Source organism: Bombina bombina, chromosome 5 (assembly GCF_027579735.1).
Source record: "Bombina bombina isolate aBomBom1 chromosome 5, aBomBom1.pri, whole genome shotgun sequence".
In the NCBI taxonomy this organism is placed as follows: Eukaryota; Metazoa; Chordata; class Amphibia; order Anura; family Bombinatoridae; genus Bombina; species Bombina bombina.
Window position 1 is genome coordinate 810579369 of NC_069503.1, and position 7500 is coordinate 810586868.

The window sequence follows — 7500 nt, forward strand, 5'->3', positions numbered from 1 at the left end:
AATATATAGGTTTCCTGTCACTGCTAACATGGCAGGTGGTGCGGTCACTATTTATTAAATAATGGTTGAGTTTTTACAGCTGGTGATTTTATGTGGAAATATGCTGATTTTGTATATTAGGTGTGAAGCATTAAAATGAATAGACACAGTAGAAAGCTCCTGTGTAGAAATGTTACTTATGTTTCCAGAACGGTATTTACTTTGTCCCCTGTATTATTATTTTGTAAAATAATGTTCTATCTGAGTAATATAGTACCCTAAATACTCACTGAAATGAGGGTTTCTCTCAAACCCAAAGGAAGACCAACAGCTTTCATTCTGGGGCAGTTTACTGTATAACTCTATGATCTAGCTGTCCAGGATAGAATTCCATTACATATTATAAGACCAGCATTAATTCTATCGTTCAGAACCACAGACTGGGACACTGAATCTGGCAACAGTTTAAAGAAGTCTCCACTGATAGGGATGTTGATAACGCAATATTAGTCTCATCCACTGATTTTACTGCTATTAAATTACATTTTTATTTAATAGAAAAGGGACTATATTTGCAATATAAAAACTGTTAAACAACAGAACTTTACATTTTTTTCTTTGATGATAACAAGCTGATGTATATCCCCTATGTACTGCTATACACTATGCATAAGGATTAGTTTGTTTGCCGTTTATATTCCCTCTGCTTAGGCCAGATGACCTAAGAACTTTGTCAGTATGGCAGGTCCCTCAAAAAATATTAGAAACACAAATTTTACCTTGAGATCTGCTTATGCCATACACAGAGCTCTGTATGTGAAGGTACTTAAATTATAATATAAGATCTTACAAATATCTCAAAGATTTTGTGTGATTTTTCTCCACGGCTAAGTTTTGTTTTGTTTTTTACCATCAAGCCCTAGGATCATAATATTCTAGCTATTTATTTTGCAATAAATTTGACATCAAATTTTGGCAACATGGGCTGTTTTGTAAGACAGTGGCTCTAGGGAATATAGAGCACATCTGTTTATTATTGCAACATCCCTAAAACTCATAGGTGTCAGCTGCCCTGAAATTATAAATTGGCCCCTGATTTACAAGTCTAGTGCTCTATACAGAGTGAAAAGAGGGAGATTAAAGAAATCAGTACAAATAGGTGTTCTCAAACAAGTGCCCCCTGTAACTTTGATATTTAGATTTATGGTCAACATTTTGCACCCCAAAATCTTATGGTATAAAATGACATCTGCTGTGGTGTTCCCACACATATTTACCAGACATCCTCAGGTAACTTTAATTTTCCAACATTTAATGGGACAAAAATCTCTAATAATTCCTTTCATGTATATCGCAGCATACAAACATTTTCTGCATTAAACTTTTTATGACAGTGAAAGGTTTGTGCACACCTGATTCATGGGGATAGATTACTCACTGGTTGTTAAGGAAAACTCCCACAACTTCATTGGTGGAAATGAAAACTTTTCCACAAGCATTAAAAAATATGTTTTCAAAAAAGTAAAATACTCCTCTTTTAAATGCAACAAAATATTTTAATGTCTCTAAAATAACTAGAAAATACCAGTTGTATAGCTTTTAGTCCATTCTAAATTATATATCCTCTCAAAAATGTTCTAGGGTATGTAAAGAACTCTTTCTTGTTAGACCAATGAAATATGTATTGCATGAGTAATGCAGCTTTTAGCAGTTCTGTCTTCCTCTAGGCAATAGATCAGCTTCTTCTTACATTTCACTGTAATAGTTTGTCATTTAGACATCCCCAGATTAAGTCATCATAGCCTTTGGGTAGTGGGAGATGTTCCTTTCAAGTTTCTTTGTGTTTAATGTCGTCTTATGTGCATGATATCTATGTTATATTGTACAGATGTGAGTAGTTCAAAATGTATTGTGAAGGTATTTTTACAGATAAATATGTCCTAAGAGTGCTGAGTGTGAAAAAGAAAGCCATAGATATGAGGTACTTTTCTTATGGTCATTATTTTGAGTCTCTTAATGAAAACGCTAATCGTTTAGGTAACCCAATTATCAATATTATTCTTAATTTTGCTATTTCAAGGGATCTAGAAGTGAAGTGTACTATTGCTCTGGGAAGGAGTTAAACACATATCTGATGCCAGCTGTAGAGCAGCAATGCTCTACTGGGACCTAGCTGGAGTCCCTGGACACACTTGGTAAACCAATTTCAAGCAGTATTTGTGCACATCCACCAGCTTGCTTCCAGGAGTACACTGCTATTTCTGAACCTTGCTATGTATGCCTTTAAACAAAGGATACCAAGAGAATGAAGTTAACTGCAAAGTCTGAACAATGAAACTTTCATTGTGATGTTCACATCCCTTTAATTCCACTTTATAAATATGTAACTTCTAGTATTTTAATGGGTATTCACTATTATAGATATGATAATCACAATACTAATATACAGTAGTTTATTTCCCTTAGATGAAGCAGTTATTGAACTAAATTCTGGCTATAATATTGGTCTAATATGTGTTCATTCCCATGACACAAGGGATTATATTTCATTGACTAGATATATTCAGTTTTTAATATTATTAATTAATATTAAACCTACACATATTTTAACTGAATTTACATAGGACACAGTATCCCTAAATGGAGTATGTATTATAATCAGGGATAAGCAAGGTGTCCGTACACGGTCACTGGTGTCTGTGACTGGCCCTTGCAGTGTCCACCGACCATTTTGCTGCAGGGAGAGAGGAGTAGGACAGATGAATGCTGGTCCTGACTCCTCCTTGACACACGCGGCGCTACGTTTTGCATGGTTGGGGACACGCCCACGTGATGCCGCTTAGTATAGGGAAAATGACTATGAGTGAGACTGAGAGAGAGGGAAGATTCAAGAAGCAAGCTGTCACTGTGTCCCTGGAGCTTTATATGCAAAGCACTTTAACCAGCACCTGAAGTATATTATAAGTAGTATTTAATTAGAAAGAAAAGATATACTAAGGTTGTGATTCACAACCTTAAGGGACAATCAACACCAGAATTTTTGTTGTTTAAAAAGAAAGATAATTCTTTTATTACCCATTCCCCAGTTTTGCATATCCAACACAGTTATAATAATACATGTTTTACCTCTGTAATTATCTTTTATCTAAGCCTCTGCTGACTGCCTCCATATTTCAGTTCTTTTGACAGACATGCAGTTTAGCCAATCAGTGCTCACTCCTAGGTCACTTTACGTGCATGAGCTCAATGTTATCTATATGAAACATGTGAACTAATGCCCTCTAGTGGTCAAAATGTATTCAGATTAGAGGCAGTCTTCAAGGTCTAAGAAATTAGCATATGAACCTCCTAGGTTTAGCTTTCAACTAAGAATACCAAGAGAACAAAGCAAAATTGGAGATAAAAGTAAATTGGGAAGTTGTTTAAAATTGCATGCCCTATTTAAATCATGACAGTTTTTTTTGGACTCGACTGTCCCTTTAGTATATCTTTTCTTTCTGATTAAATAATAGGAAAGGGAGAATATGTAGTGTGAATACAGTTAGTGGCTTGTCAAGAGACTGCTAGCAATATTGGGTGATAACTTATGGACTAAATAAAGCCAGAGTGAAATACTGGATGTGAATCTGTATAATAACACCTAGCACTATACAAAGACACAGTAGTGACACTGGCACATGGGTATAGCCAGAGGAGGGCTGGTTATAGGATGAGTGGTATCTGCATCAGTATAACAACACCCAACACTATATAATTACACAGTAGTGACACTGGCACATGGGTATAGCCAGAGGAGGGCTGGTTATAGGATCAGTGGTATCTGCATCATTATACACTCAGCACTATATAATAATGTTTTACATTTGAAATATACCTTGGTGTCCTTCACAAAGGTCTTTACTTTGGAAAATGTCCACCACAGCCTTGGTTCATGCCTATCCCTGATTATAATCAGGTTCATGATCTTGTTATCCAATGAAAAACATTTCTCATTTGTATTGTCCTGTGTGAAATCTATTCACTAAATCTGGTGATCTCAGCAGATCACAAGATTTGTGTGATTTCCCACTTCCCTCTCAGCCAGTAATGAGTGTGAGCTCAAGTAAATGTAACACTGTATTTTACACAAGTATATTCTGCACCTTTATAATGACCTAAATTTAGAAAAAAAGTAATGCAGCACAAGAATAATAGTCCTTGTTTTTAAGGAAGATCAATATTGTGTGCAAACTCAGATTTTCTAATGGTTAGCACATGTGTAATTATATAACACTGACAAACTACCAACAAAGTAAAACCCTTTCACCACAGTATGGGCACCCATGTGATAAAGTGTTTAAAGGGATATAACACAAGTTGGGATAGAGACAAAATATCATAGTATGTACTTTAATTACTTTACCTGCAAATGTATACTGCAGTGCCTCGCCATTAACCCTTTCTTTTAAATTTCCCCACACATTTCCTTCTATGGCTGTATCTATATCTATTGTTGCTTTGGTAGAATGCAAAAGGTCATAGGGATTATCTGCTGGAGCATGCCTAGAAGCTGTGAACTCAGTTGAAATACAATGCTTGCATCTAAACACTTATAAAAGGGGGTGGAGCAGACTGCTCCAGGCAGCATGGCTATTTAAGTAGTTTTGCTTATTTTTGAAAATCATTTAAAAATACTTGCCAGCAATTTGTAAACCATTTTTTATGCAAACTATTTTTTACTTAATTAGCCCTTTAAGGATATGCACAGATCTCAACATGTTTTATGGTACTTTAAGATCTCTATAGACCTTAGTAAATAAGCTCTTTGCAATAAGACAGATGTTGAGGAGGTTATATTTAAAGGAGTGAGAGCTAAGCTTTAGTTTAAAGGATATGAAACCCACATTTTTCTCTCTCATGATTTAGAAAGAGCATGCAATTATAAACAGCTTTCCAATGTACTCCTATTATCTAATTTGTTTAATTCTCTTGGTATCCTTTGTTGAAAAGCATATCTAAATAGGCTCAGTAGCTGCTGATTGGTGGCTGCACATAGGTGCCTCGTGTGAATGGCTCACCCATGTGCATTGCTATTTCTTCAACAAAGGATATCTAAAAAAAATGAAGCAAATTAGATAATAGAAGTAAATTGGAATGTTGTTTAAAATTGTATTTCCTGGACACACTTTTTAGTGAATAATGATGTTTGTTTGCTAGTTATGGATATTACCCTTGTATTCACAGTGTTGCTTTTATCCTGATTAACATATTGTTAATGGTGAATGCATTATCAGAATGGCATATTCCAGTGAGTTTTAAATCAGTTCTTGAAATTGTTAAGTAGATTAAATATTTTTTCAATATCAGTTGTTTGAATATCAATAAAGCATACATATATGTAGCCTATATAAGTGTTTCTTAACCTGTTTATAGCAAGTAGCCCTATAGGCATGTATGTTTGCCCAAAGTAACACACATACTTTACATGATTAAAAAATGAAGAGGCAAGCATGCATTTCTCACCCAGAATATATCAAATTGATAACAGATATAGTTTTCTGTTTTTAGTAATGTACTTAAAAATTCAGTTTTACTGAATGCAAATGCAGCAAGTCTCACAAAATAGCAACAAACAATAAAGAAATTATAGAGAAAACACCATATACACCACACATATAGTTCTTATGTCACTTAAAAAGTACCATATCTCTGTTACTAACTTGATCATAGCTCAGGAGTCAGGACAGGCTCAGTTCATTGTGGTATATTTGGGTATAGAGCACTTTATCTGGCACATATCTCCATGGCATAATTTCTTTTTTAAGTGTTTCTCAACTCCAGTACTCAAATGTCCATAACCAGCCAGATCCAAATATTTCCCTGCATGAGTACAGGTAATTCAGTGGCATTGAGTGAGACAGGCAGGGGAATATAATGTGGTCAATTAGGAAAACCTCAGGGAAGAACTGAGAAACTCTGATTTTTGTGATGCATTGAATGTTTACATTATGTGCATAAGGGCACAAAAATAATGAAAGGACAAGTTATGGAGCAGACAATGTTCCTGGTATCCCCAGAGGTAAATGCATTACAGGATAAGATAAACCTCTGATCTTTGAGAATACATTCTTGCTAGGAGTGTGCTGTTCTACTTGTTGTATGAATCCATCCTGTTTATTGCCTGCTTTCTCAATTTCCAATCAATCCAAGGTTGCTATATTCAGAGAATGTTTGCCAGAAATTTGTTCCAAACCATGTGTAGCAGTTTCTCAAGTAAGTCTTTGACTTCTCATTTAGTTTATTCTATTCTCACATTTGGCTTTTCACGGACAAGTTATTTTTAAAAACTATCCAGAAAGGAGGCTGAAAAATGTCAGATGCAGATATGAGATTTGTCAATGCTTTTCAAAACTTGTAGCAGCCATCCTTATGTTACATGAAAATGAGAGGGATGCTTCTGGTTTAATCTCTTCCTGATGTTAGAATGTGTAATATGGATATATAAATTAAAGCCAAGTCCAGACTGGCTCCTCAAATGGTGGGTGGATATTGACAATTTCAATACAATTGCAGCAAAAAAAAGGTGTTAATCTGTTTAGTCTATGCTCATATGTTAATCTATTGAATAACTGCAAAAAATATTGTAATTATCAGGTGTTTACTGTCCCTTTACTGTTGACCTAGATAAATGAAATTGTGTTGTTTTTCATAAATGTAACTTTCTGCTGACACCTTACAACAACATAGCTTTGTTAGTATACAAATCCAGGCAGACTCAACCTGTATATACAGGGAGTGCAGAATTATTAGGCAAGTTGTATTTTTGAGGATTAATTTTATTATTGAACAACAACCATGTTCTCAATGAACCCAAAAAACTCATTAATATCAAAGCTGAATAGTTTTGGAAGTAGTTTTTAGTTTGTTTTTAGTTATAGCTATTTTAGGGGGATATCTGTGTGTGCAGGTGACTATTACTGTGCATAATTATTAGGCAACTTAACAAAAAACAAATATATACCCATTTCAATTATTTATTTTTACCAGTGAAACCAATATAACATCTCAACATTCACAAATATACATTTCTGACATTCAAAAACAAAACAAAAACAAATCAGTGACCAATATAGCCACCTTTCTTTGCAAGGACACTCAAAAGCCTGCCATCCATGGATTCTGTCAGTGTTTTGATCTGTTCACCATCAACATTGCGTGCAGCAGCAACCACAGCCTCCCAGACACTGTTCAGAGAGGTGTACTGTTTTCCCTCCTTGTAAATCTCACATTTGATGATGGACCACAGGTTCTCAATGGGGTTCAGATCAGGTGAACAAGGAGGCCATGTCATTAGATTTTCTTCTTTTATACCCTTTCTTGCCAGCCACGCTGTGGAGTACTTGGACGCGTGTGATGGAGTATTGTCCTGCATGAAAATCATGTTTTTCTTGAAGGATGCAGACTTCTTCCTGTACCACTGCTTGAAGAAGGTGTCTTCCAGAAACTGGCAGTAGGACTGGGAGTTGAGCTTGACTCCATCCT

At 35.3% G+C, this 7500-nt stretch overlaps 1 protein-coding gene across 1 annotated transcript in view; it reads left to right on the forward strand.

Moving 5' to 3' along the window:
• APCDD1 (APC down-regulated 1) overlaps positions 1–7500 on the forward strand; it is a 92508-nt gene that overhangs the window by 665 nt on the left and 84343 nt on the right. The window lies entirely within an intron of this gene.